At 36.1% G+C, this 13,782-nt stretch overlaps 1 protein-coding gene across 1 annotated transcript in view; it reads right to left on the bottom strand.

Annotated features, from left to right (window-relative positions):
- The window catches only part of MSANTD4 (Myb/SANT DNA binding domain containing 4 with coiled-coils), a 102,591-nt gene extending 94,705 nt beyond the window's left edge, over positions 1–7,886 (bottom strand). The window contains 1 exon segment of the mRNA XM_053708569.1: positions 7,825–7,886. The gene's annotated coding sequence lies outside the window, so the exon portion shown is untranslated.
- Between the last annotated feature and the right edge of the window lie 5,896 nt (positions 7,887–13,782).

Genomic DNA, 13,782 nt, shown 5'->3' with positions numbered 1-13,782 from the left:
AACATGTTTGAACTAACATATTTTAAATATATGTTAGTTCAAACATGTTTTCAAGTTTTTAAACACACTGGCAAGTGAAAAGAAAGCTAAAACCACCTGGTTTCACTTTAAGGGCGGTTTCACTTTATAGCGGGGGCTCCGGGTCCCTAACCCGCTGTATGAGCGGCGTATACCTGTATAGTAAAAATAAAAGCTTAAGATAAAATACGAAGTGAAATCATATATTAGATGGCATTGTAAAGTACAGATATTATAAAATATGTTCTTAATTTCCATAATATAAATTAACTACCTAGATCTGTACCATCGAAATCAATTATTTTATAAATAAATTATAAAAAACTAAGGCATAGGAAGAAATTAAAAATGCAATGTTTAAGATACAGTATAAATCAAAAGAAAACGTAGTAGCGGGGGTGCTGCTCTTAAACTGGGCCCTAGGATCAATTGTTCTGCTTATACAGAGACAGGAAATGCTAATCGAGGAATGAACAACGGCTAGTCCTTAGTGCTTTTTCTTTGGTGTGTTACCACCTTGGGAGCAGCAACTGTGGGACCAATCGTGCCTTTCTAAGAGGAGAACTTTTGGCAGTTTCCATTGTTCAGAGGAGGATTGCCTGGTATTTCAGGGCTGGGACTGTATCTTTTAGGTGGGATCAGCCAGATATAATTTGGGAAAGTTGTCCTCTTTGAAAGGCACAATTGGACCAAAAGAGGCATGCTCCCAGGTGGTAACACGCCAAAGAACAAGCTACTGAGCTGTTCCTAGCCCTGTCATTGCTGTTTGGAACTGTTGGTCAGAGAATTTCTGGCTCCTAAATTTTGGAGTAGCTAATAGATCTGGAAAAAAATATTCAAGCTCTGTTCTATACAAAATATAAAAACAGACAAATAAAAGTGCACTTTTTTCATATCTATGAAAGGCAAAACAGGACTTAGGTAACACTTAAGCTACAATTTATTGACCTCTTGAAAGAAAAAACACAAAACACATTTGCCATAAGTTGCTACTAAGATTTATAACCTTAAAAGGGACATAAACCCCCAAATATTTCTTTAATGTTTCAGATAGAATTTTAAACGAAAGAGAGAGAGAAGAAAGAGAGCGGGGGGGAGAGAAAGAAAGAGGAGAGAAAGAGAAAGAAAGAGAGAGAAAAGAGTAAAGAAAGAGAGAGAAAGAAAGAGAGAGAAAGAAAGGAGAGAGAAAGAAAAGGAGGAGAGAAAGGAAAGAGAGAGAAAGAAAGAGAGAGAAAGAAAGGAGAGAGAAAGAAAGAGAGAGGAAAGAAAGAGAGAAAGAAAGAGAGAAAGGGAAAGAGAGAAAGAGAAGAGAGAAAGAAGAGAGAGAAAGAAAAGAAAGAAAGATGAAAGAAAGAGAGAAAGAAAGAGAGAGAGAAAGAAAGAAAGAAAGAGAAAGAAAGAGAGAGAGAGAGAGAGAAAGATAGAGAAGAGAAAGAAAGAGGGAGAAGAAAGAAGAGAGCAAGAAAGAGAGAAAGATAGAGAGAGGAAAGAAAGAAAGAGAGAAAGAGAGAGAAAAGAAAGAGAAGAGAAAGAAAGAGAGAGAGAATGAGAGAAAGGAAAGAGAGAGAAAGAGAGAGAAAGAGAAAGAAAGAAAGAAAGAAAGAGAGAAAGAGAGGAAAGAGAGGAGAAAAGAGAGAGAAAGAGAAAGAAAGAAAGAAAGAAAGAAAGAAGAGAAAAAGAGAGAGAGGAAGGAGAGAAAGAGAGAAAGAAGAAAAGAAAGAAAGAAAGATTTTGTTCCTATGTAGACAAATAAGTCCGGGACGGGAAGGTGTTAAACAGGGATTCAAAGTATACATCCCTGTGGTCCGAAATAGTTAGAGATAAACTCTCCATTAAAGAAGGTAAACCAACAGCTTACTGTTCCCCCAGACTGCACACATTGGCCTCTAGCAAAACTGCATGTCACAAGAGTGAGCTACATTAAGGGACATTAAACTTGACACTTCAACAATGTATAAAATCCTTCATTATTGCAAGTGAAACATTAATGCAATATACATTCAATATTTAGTTTGCTGCCTTTTTTTCTGTAAAATATATCTAGAAAATGTGCTTGTTTCAATTCTCCCAGAGAGGTTGGGTTAATACTTTTAGGCAATTAATGTAAGCTTTTGTTTACTTTACCCTCCCCCCCTTAAGATTCTCGAGCAGTCACATGTTTGTAAAGGGTGGTTTATCATTTTGCATCAACATTTATTATAGAAGAATTATTTTGCAATAGTAACTAAGATTGAATCTGTGCTAAACCACCTAAGGAAGAGATGAGGCAGGCTTCCCCAGTCCTCTCTCAACTGCACATGTGCAAACAGAGTTTGGAGGCTATGTCTGAATATTAGTTTGTGATTGGTTAGCAAGGATTCTTTTGTTCTTGGGGGAGGAGGGAAATAAGTTAAATGAATAAACATAAAAAAATAAACTAATTTGACAAAATAAAGCTGCTGTTTTCATTGCAAAATTATTCTCAGATATAAGAGTTCAAAATCATGTAGTTTACAATCTGTGTTTATTTGGTCCTTTAAGACAGCTTAATTAACTGAGAAGCGTTAAACAACAAATTGATTTGCATTTTTTTTTTTTTTTTTTTTATTTGGTTCCCTGAAGGAGTAGCAATGTACTACTGGGGGCTTGCTGAAAGCCAATGACAAGAAGCATATATGTGCAATGCATTCCACCAATATGCAGCTTCTGAGCATACAAAGAGAATGAAACAAATTAGATAATAGAAATCAATTGGAACGTTATTTAAAATTGAATGTTCTGTTTAAATCATGAAAGAAAATATATGGGTTTCATGTCCCTTTAAAGCACAGCTCATTAACAAATTTCTCATAAAATGTGTCGAGTCTAGTAAAAAATGTCATTTATATGTATATAATTTTACCATCTATCTTTACTTTACATCCGAAAACTGTATATCGACAACGCCCCCCGAGAGAGGATGGAATACCAGTGTGCCATAGGAAAATATGGTTGTATTTGTGAGACCCTGCTACTTGCTACAGAGTGGGCAAAATTGTGGTCGCTCAAATATTTCTAGCTTCACTTAATTAAACTTAACTAGTTTTTGTGTGTGTATTGGAGTCTTTGCTCATGACTTCCTTGTCACTGTTAGATCTTTTCTTATATGCAATGACTTATTCAGATTTGTGTAGATAATAAGTATTTAGAGAGTATGATCAGTGGGTTTATCTACCCGCTTCTCTTATGATACCCCATAAATATAAGATAGAGTGTAAGCAAAGCTTAGCCTATTCAGTAAAGATATATATCTAATAGGATGTTTAACGGGTTTATTGCCAGCTTACTTCTCTGTATACACGTATCTGCAAGTTCTGTAAAGTCATTTACAATCAATACATTTTGAATGCCATTCACTTTCTCTGTGTCCTTGTTAGACACACTGCACTAAAATATCTTTCACATGTAAGTATCGTATGATGTATTATTAGTTGGTTAATCGTTATGCAAATACACACAACTGCTAACCCTTAGTGGGCCTTGATGGTCTATTTAAGGGTGATTACCGGATATTGGAGTATGGTCTATGATTAAAGGGACACTCAATCAAAATTAAACTTTCATTATTCAGATAGAGCATGCCATTTTAAACAACTTTCCAATTTACTTCCATAAACTAAATGTGCACAGTCTTTTTCTATTTAAAAACTTTTTGAGTCACCAGCTCCTACTGAACATGTGCAAGAATAAGTGTGTATGCATATTGTTAATGGCTGATGGCTGTCATATGGTACTGTATGCATTTGTGATTGGCTGATGGCTGTCACATGGTACAGGGGGAGTGGAAAAAGACATAACTATTAAAATTGTCAGAAAAAAAAAAATACACTACTCATTTGAAGTTCAGACTAAGTGCTATTGCATTGTCTTTTATCTTCATTTGTTGATTATGCAAACTACTGTGTTGACTAGTCCTTTAAGGCTTTTATGCAGCCGAAACGCGTAAGTCCGGCAGGGAGCTTTGTGTCATAGCGTTTCTAGCTTTTACAGTTAGCTCATTTAACTTTATTTTTTTTTACCCACTCTTTAAATGTTGTGTGTGTACCTTTTTTCTGGATTAAACTCTCACTTTTGTTTGGAGCTCGCTGGACTTTTGTTTCTTTTAGTTTCTATGTATGTTATTCTATACAGCTGATCACTAAAACACTTAAAAGGGACAAGGAAACTTGTCTTTTTTTCCCCTCTCATGATTCAGACAGAGCATGCAATTTTAAAGTGAAGTTCAAGTCCGCTGCTCTCATTACATAATTCTATTTGTCATAATAAAAAACTATAATGTTCATTCATCAAAACTCTCTAAATAATCGCTAACGTTTCATTTTTTAATTTTAATTTACCCTCCGTATTCCTGCAATTGTCCGCCCGACATTGTTTGCCTTTTGATTGACATTTTTTCATTATTTGATTTCCAATCCCTTCACTTCCCCCGGGGCGTCCTGCCCCTTTTTCCCCGGGTCATAACACAGTTTCGCGCATGCATATAACAGCGATTGTCTCGTTTGTCGTCATGCTCGTGCATGACTTGCGCTTGCGTGTTAGCCTGTGTCTCTGGATCCGATACATTGACTCAGTCTATAGCGATCGTAGTTGAACAAAGCAGCAAGATTTACACTGTCGTTCTTTTTTTAGTTGTCAATACTCTAGCTACAATGTAACTCTGATGCTGTATGAACTGCGGAACGGAACGAAAATTTTTACGCATGCGCGAATGAAGACAGCATGCGCATATCGCATCCGTTCTTGTGCACGAGCATTGAAGTGACGACGTCAGCTTGTTCTTACGATCGCGACGTCAGTTGAGGGAAATAAGGAAGTAGACCGGGGGAGGGGTAAAGGTAAGAAAGAGTGATATATATATATAATATATATATATATATATATATATATATATAGATATATATATATATATATATATATATATATAGATATATATATATATATATATAATATATATAAAAAAATAACTCCGAAATCATATCCATTTTCTGTAAAAAAAAGTAAGCGACTATTTATATTGGGAGGTTAAGGTATACATGGGTGGTGCGCAGTTGTTTGAAATTGAAACTTCACTTTAAATAACTTTCTAATTGACTTCTTTTATCTAATTTGTTTCAATTGTTTGGTATACTTTGTTGAATAAACAGCAACAGCACATGATGTGCCAATAACAGGAGGAGCATATGTGCAGCCACCAATCAGTGGCTCCTGAGCCTTCCAAGGTATCCTTTTCAACAAAGGATATCAAAAGAACAAAACAAATTAGATAAAATAAGTAAACTGGAAAGTTGTTTAAAATTGCATGCTCTATCTGAAATGAAAAAACAAAATGTGTTTCATGTCCCTTTAATAGAGAAATTTAGTTTTAGTGAACTAGCTACTAATAATAAAACAGGTGTTTATCAGTAGAAGCTATCAAATCCTCTAAAGAAGTTGAAGAGACTGAAAAGCTATATATATATATATATAAAAATTATAAACACCAAAATATTTTAACCAACAGCATCTAAAATCAAGAAGCTATGTGACAGGTTCTAACAAATTTATTTTTTTGTCATTTTTAAAATCAGCGATAGCTTGGTGTTTTGCAAATATTTTTTCTAATTTTATCGTCTTTTTTTTCTTACTTCCAAAAAACTATGAATTATATGATTAGTGACATCAGCAAATACATAATTTATGATTGATATGTCAAGTAATTAGTGTTATCATTAACAATGCTGTAGGTAATGTTATTTGACATCAGCAGTCACTGATGATGTAATGTGTGATCTTATTAAAGGGATATTCAAGTCAAATTTAAAAACTTTCATGATTCAGTTAGAGAACACAATTTTAAACAACTTTCCAATGTACTTGTATTATCTAAATGTGCACAGTCTTTTGATATGCACACTTTCTTAGGCACTAGCTCCTACTGAGAATGTGCAAAATTAACATTATATACGTATAAGCATTTATTAATGGCTGATGGCTGTCACATGATGCATTAGGAAAGAGAATTAACTAATTGACATTTGTCAGAAAGAAATCTACTACTCATTTGAAATTCAAACTAATTGCTTTTCCATTGTCTCTTTATTAAGCATGTATTGACTCTATATGGTTACAATAGAACATTTAGGGGGAGGCATAGCAAGCATTGTGCGTCCAGTCAATATTATGAGTATATCTGGTCCATAAGATTTTATATATATATAATATATATATATATATATATATAGTATTATAGATATATATATATATATATATATAATAGTTTTCTGAGATTTGGAACAAAATAAAATTACATTTAATAAAAAATAAAAAAAATATTTACTTTTTCTAATAAGAAAATGTTTCCTCAAGCTCAAAACTATTTAATTGATCTATGTTTTTTGGAAGGAAAAGTGCTTTCCTGGCCTCTACATATTTGTATATCTGGCTCCTAAATGTCATGAAAATTTGCTATCACCTTCTGTAGATGATATTGAAATCAGCCTCTGGGAGAAAAACAAAACAACTAAAAATTTGTCATTTTTAATATACAGTTAATTAAGCTAACTTAATAATTAGGTGCAAAAACTGAAATGACAAATGAAAACTGTTAATGCCTTATACATACATAACCTGAATCCCAAGGTATGAGATGATCATAATTCTTTGTACATATTTATATAATCACCCACATACAATTATAAATTACAACAGATGTGATCTGCTTTGCAGACCATTAATGAACACATCACAAAATATTAAGGAAAAAAAGTGAAATGACCAAGAAATACAGCTTGTATGAACCTAGTGATTTATTTTCCAAAATAGTACATACTAAGCAACACAAAGATCCTCATTCATAATGTAAAAGGTTGCAAAAGAGCTGAACTGTGCAACATTAAACCTTTTTTTCTTCTTCAAGTGCAGAGTGAATAGGGACAGGCATTTTTACCAGGCATAGCTGAATGTTTTTATAAAAGGGCCAAGGAGAGAATGCATTTAATATATTCAGATATTAAAAAGCCTGGAAACTCAGTTGTGTATATTTACTTTTTACAGAAACTGTAAGTGTACCCACAATAACAATCCAAAAAAATAATAATAGCTAAACCTATAGCAATGTGAATTTACTATTAAAGTAAACCAATAGTTAATTGAAAGCACATTGTAACAAAATATTTTAACATTTTTTTTTCCATCCTTTAAATCCTGATTCTTAGTGTAATTTCAAATCCATAACAATACTGAAATTAAAAAGCAAAATGTTTTGCACTCAGCCAATGTTAAAAAAAATAGACATTTACAGAACATTTTGAATGAAAAAATGCATTATATTGAGGCATCTGCAAGAACAATGCAGAGATTAGAATTAAAAAGGCAAAGTGTAAATGGATGCAATTATTATAACTGCAGCCATATACTCTGTAGCAGAGCAATAAATAAATAATAGCTCAAGCTGCACAGTGTTTAACCAGTAACCATATAGTCTACAAATATGTGTAACTATAACTGAATAACTGTATTGTAACTAATATAAATCAAGGTATTTTCAGAGTAGTGAGTGCATATGCAGTTTTTGTTGCTGACGAGCAATCTGTGTGTAGCCCAAGTAGATGAGGCGGCCCGAGCTTCTTGGCATCAGAGGGTTTGTGTCGCAGACATGATCAAGTTTACAACACAGAGCCATGGAAAATCAGCCAAGATGGCGACGAGGAGCAGTAGGAAATACAGCAAGAGGCCAGGAGCTCGGCTCCACTAACTCCTCACAGCTCAGCAGGTTGTAGGAAATCAGAGATGGAGTTTTTTTTTTCTTACCTGCTGTGTACGGGATTTTTTTTTTACTCCTGATGTGTGCTTCCCCTTGAGGACGCAGTATACTCCCCGAGGCTCCGAGAGTAGGAATGCCCAGCCCCAGATAACGTGAGGGAGGAGGTGGGGGAGATACTAGCAGCCACCGGCGGACAGACGGAGGAGGGGGATTCGAGGCTGCGCCACACAGAGACTAGAAAGGGGGAGATAGACGGTCTAGTGGAGCAGACATGGGGAGGGGGGGCCGTGCTCTGTGGGGAAAGGCCAGGCACATACACACAGCATAGCTACTACAGGGAGGGAGTGGAGGAGCACATGTAATATGGAATCATGGGATGTGTGGGAAAGCCAGACACAAAGAGACTGTTGTACAAAGCTGGATTTAATAGGAATACTCAGTGTGTTACTCTGTCCCTGAATGTGATAAACACATACATTAACGTATCATTTTATCCTCCAGAGAGTAGAAAGCTGCAGTCAGTGTAACAGATTCATCAATATCTCTGTCATGGTGTACAAAGAAAGCCCTTAGCTACACTGTCACACAGGAATGGGGGTTAAAAACCTCCATTTATTCAACCCTGGTTTATATATATTTATATGTAGAAACTGTATTGAGTAACAATATAACAACTGTATAATCCATGGAGTGTCATATACACATCTGCATTTAGGGATAATTATTAAAGTTATGAGTTTTATTTAGATTATTATTTTTTAGATGTTTTTAAATATTAAAGGAAATGGCACATATTAACCATTGATTTATTATAATATGTGTAATCTTTGGGTTTAATAGGACTTTAAATAAAGTGAGAGCTGAACGTATAGAGATTTTAAAAACGAAATATGGCAACCATAGTTAGTGATAAAAATAAGTGTTATGAAAGTGTCACTCATTACCCTTTATGCTCCATAACCCAAGTACCTATATTGACTTACTTTATTATTAATTCTATACACAGTGATTGAAAATAAATTGCTTAATTTATTTAAAATTTGGTTTACATCACTATAACTAAGCTTACCATAATTTTTAGAGGTGATACTGGGACCACCTGGCGCGGTGGGTGCCATTGGAGGTGTGAACAAGGGGGCATGGTAATTGCAGACCGGAACACATTTTCAAAAAAACTCACAAATGCATAATTTAATCTCTTTAAAAATAGGCTCTGACTGGAATAGGTATAAATAAGTGGCAGTGGATCATTTAGTTATATGAATAATATCACAGACGGCAGCACCTTCCAACAGATAAAAAGTCTTTATTTTGTCATACCAGGATTACAAAAAATGGTATTACTGATTGCAAAGGTATACAGCGCCTTTATATTGGCGTGCACCTGACAGAAGTGCTGTGCTATTGTGAGTGTTTAAAAATGTAGTTATATGAAAGTAGTTAGGGTTGGAAAAGTCAGAAGTTAAAGTAGAAACTACTCAGAGAGGGTGAGGATATGGCTATGCAAATTAGTATGTATGTGTATATATATATATATATATATAATTTAAAAAAAAGAGAGCGAGAGAGGAAATATATTATATTGAACAATATACATGTTGGCATTTGTGTTTGCAGTGTTAATTATAAGTATGACTAGGCTTACCAGAAGTCCCACTTTTACTGGGATTGTCCCTGTTTGGAGGCACTGTCCCAGTGTCCCACCCGGTTGTTCATTCTGTCCCAGTAGGGTTGCCACCTCCAGGTTTAAAATCATGTGTCTGGGTTTCAGACCACCTGAAACCCGGATACATTATTCAGAATGACTGGACTGTGGCTCTCCAGCATAGTTGGATGCTGGTACTTTGTTACATACAGCCCTGCTTAGCTTAACGTTTGTGTCCTTCAAAGTTTACATTTAGTAATACAGGCTGAGTGAGCAGCATAGGTTTTTTTAATTTTGTAGTACTACTTGGTTTATTTTTCTAAGAATTTAACACCTTCTGACCCCTGGTGACATCACCGGTGATACACGTTTAGGGGAATCATATGGGTATGACCAGGAAGTACAGACAGGCAGGATTTTGGTGTGGATCTTGCTTTACTTCATGCAGGATACCATTTTGGCTGTAATCTTCCTGCATTATGGTATAGAGTTGCCTCTTAAACAGCTTTAGCAGGTACGTGTTTCTTTTTTACTTATTTCATTCAATGTTGTATTTATGCCTTATCAGTATTTGGCTCTGTTCCTTAATTAGACACATAAAACACATATTACACTGCAGATATTAAATTCTGTGATGTATATGCTTTTCACTATTTTATGAAATCGATAATTATGCTTGATGTTTGGCATTATTTAGAATCTGAGATTTAGATGAATGATTTATTTGCTCATGTTGTGTATGGGTTGCCACGACAATGTAATGGTGCCTTTTTTCACTAAGGGGTGGTGTTATGGTCTATTTAAACTGTGTGATTCACTTGTTGTTTGACTGAGGAAGGGTAGAGTATCCACTAAACATTATGCATATAAAAGCTACTACTTTAAAGGGACCGGTAATCGCCACATCCCTTGACCACGCTTCTGACCACACCCCCACTGGCACCGCACCAGGTGGTCCCAGTTTCACCTTTAAAAATGATGGTAAGCCTAAGTATGACCAATGCAACAGTATGGTGCACATAAGGAGACACATATAGGCCCTGCAATTGTACAGGGATGGATGTAGGTACTGTTATATGGAAGCATTAAACTTCTGGTCTGTGTTCATGACCAGATTTTTGTAATAAAACTGAATGAACAGTCAGTAGTTGAAGAGCAGGGGCAGAAAGCTAATTGATGGGAGGCTACTGCTTGACCAGTCTGGGGCATAACTAAAGAAACCCTAGGCACCAAAGCAAAATGTAAAAAACTGAGCTCCTCCTTTATACCCTTCCCTTTTATATTTCACCCATATAAAAGAGTAGTAATTTGATCTGTTGCACTTGAATGCTTCATTTGGGGGAACAACAAAGGCTAATTTTTAAATTTCTATTAAACCTCTCTGTGTCTGCTGTATAATAGAGAGAGAAGAGACAGAAAAAAATGTCTAATGCTGCTCCCTAGCTTTGAGAGCGATAACAACTATATTCCTCGCATCCTAAACGATAAACCTATAGTAACTAGAAGTTATTAATGGTTGTGGTTGAGAGGTCAGCGCTTGTCTAGTAATGGGAGGTTAGAGTAGAAGCAGTCGGTAGTGAATTGTAATTATTCACGTAGTATTCATGGTAACCACTGACCCAAACAGTAAAAAGAGAAGGATTTCACCATTTATTGATGGGAGTTGGAGACTGTGCCAGTAAAATAAGAGAGTCTAGTTTTAGGAAATTAAGTGACATAATTGTTGCTCCTGTAAATAAATACCAGTACTGGATAATACTACGTCAAGATCCCAGTTGGTTGCATTTATTATTTACCTCCCAGTTTCAACGGGTCAGTCCTTATGACACTATGACTCAAATGAGTGATACTCACTGCTTATGGCACAGTGATGACTGCTGATCCAGACTCATCAATTTACCAAACCGATTATGCTCACTCTGAGAGGATGCATGGTAGTGTGTACGGGAGGTAACTTGGATATTCCTGGACTCATTCGCTCCTGTTCTGCCCTGTGTGCCTTGGTGCCACAGTTATGATTAACTCTTTCCTGGTCCTGCTTTGCTTTCGTTACTGACTATCTTCGTGTCCTGGTTCATTCTTTTCTTCTCTTTTCTTCCACGTTTATTACCAGTTCCTTATAGCCCTGGTTCTGCCCTGCACTGTCACTGCTGCTGTCAGTGTTTTGTCAGATGACACCTTAAATTCCTCTCACCGCAGCACATTTTTGGATTGGATGAATAAAGCTATTTGGGCTTGTCACTGAGTGTTGCTTCCAATTGGAGGGTTGTGTGGTACTTGCAATTCATTTTGAGTTTAGAGGGGGGATTCGGGGACATACACAGTATAGCATTTCTTGATAATATCACCCATGGCAGCTATACTAGCCAATTGCAATCAGAATGGAAAAAAAACGGCTTTTGCATTGCCATTATTTGTAATGCCAGCAGCGGCTGGGACAGAATGAACAATCGGGTGGGAAACTGGGAAAGCGCCTCCAAACAGGGACAATCCCAGTCAAACTGGGATGTCTGGTAATCCTAACTATAACTGTAATGAATGTTTTCAGCATAAACTTCAGGCCATATACCTTATAGAAACGTCATATGCAGCATACTATTATCTACTGAAACACATTTATAAGGTCTCAAGAAACAAGAACTCTTCAAAATGTCTCTTACAAAGTAGAACATAATGGCCTTCTGACACACAGTCACAATAAATACTTGTTTACAGATTAACACTCTGCACTAATATCACTGGAAACTTCAGGTACTTTATTAATCTTTTTTTTTTAACACAGTGGTTCTTTTTAACATATTTAACATATTGGATAATTCAATTGTTTAAAGGGATAATAAAGCTAAATATTTTAATCATTAGGGGCCCATTTATCAAGCTCTGGATGGAGCTTGAGGGCCCGTGTTTCTGGCGAGCCTACAGCAGTTATGAAGCAGCAGTCACAAAGCCCGCTGCTCCATAAGCTGTCTCCCTGCTCTGTGCAGGGGCACAGACATCGCCAAAAATCAACCCGATCGAGTATGATCGGGTTGATTGACGACCCCCTGCTGGTGGCCGATTGGCCGCGAATCTGCAGGGGGTGGTGTTGCACCAGCAGCTCACAAGAGCTCCTGGTGCAATGCTGAATACGGAGAGCGTATTTCTCTCCGCATTCAGCGAGGTCTGGCGGACCTGATCCGCACTGTCAGATCAGGTCCGCCAGACCTTTGATAAATATCCCCCTTAATGTGTGTTTTAAATGTTATATTAAACTACAAATCAACTTTGTAGTTGCCATATATAGTAATAGAAAATGTTAACTTTAAAATAGGACTACTGGAATTCTATAAGAAGGCGTGATATAAAACCCAAAGATTTTCTTTTGTAATTCAGACAGAGCATACAAATTTTATAAAGTTTCCAATTTACTTCTATCATCAAATTTGCTTCGTTCCCATGATATTCTTTGTTAAAGAGATACCTAAGTAGACAAGAAATGCCTACATGGCAGGAAATAGTGCTGCTCTCTAGTGCTCTTGCAAATGGATAATACTCTTGCAAACCTGCTGCCATACAGTGCTTGAGAAATGGGCAGGCTCCTAAGCTTACGTTTCTGCTTTTCAACAAAAGATTACCAATATAACAAAGAAAAGTTGATAATATAAGTAAATTAGAAAGTTGTTTAAAATTGCATGCTCTATCTTAAAGAGACAGTATACTCCAATTTTCATATAAGTGCATGTAATAGACACTACTATAAAGAATAATATGCACAGATGCTGATCTAAAAATCCAGTGTAAAACCTTTTAAAAACTTACTTAGAAGCTCCCAGTTTAGCACTTTTGATTAGGTTGACTGGAACACCCAGTGAAAGCGACACTCCCCGGCTCCTCCCTTCCTCTGCATATGAAAAGACCCTTTACACAAACAGCAAAAAGCTGGAGTAGGTATACATCAGTATACTCCTAAAACGTTGGGGCTTGGTTAGGAGTCTGCAAATCAGCACAATGTTCTATAAAAATAAGCAAAACTATACATTTTTCCAAAAACAAAACAAAACCTGTATGGGCTATATAAATGGATCATCTACAAAACATTTATGCAAAGAAAAATCTAGTGTATAATGTCCTTTTAATCATGAAAGAAAAATGTGGGATTTTATATCTTTTTAAGCTTTTCGATTACTATTAGGCGCACTCTGGCTTTAGGCTGTCTGCCTGGCCTACACAAATATGCCATCATATACGCAGTCATATTCTAAAACCCAGCACAGGGTAGCAAGTGACACTGCAGTCAGAGCACTCATAAAGGGAAGGGGATGGTGGCCACCTCATTGGCTGTATTGACTGCTGCTGAATATAAGAAACAAAAAAAATGTGC

The sequence above is a fragment of the Bombina bombina genome, chromosome 3 (genome assembly GCF_027579735.1).
Source record: "Bombina bombina isolate aBomBom1 chromosome 3, aBomBom1.pri, whole genome shotgun sequence".
In the NCBI taxonomy this organism is placed as follows: domain Eukaryota; kingdom Metazoa; phylum Chordata; class Amphibia; order Anura; family Bombinatoridae; genus Bombina; species Bombina bombina.
This window is presented reverse-complemented; position numbering and strand designations above follow the sequence as displayed.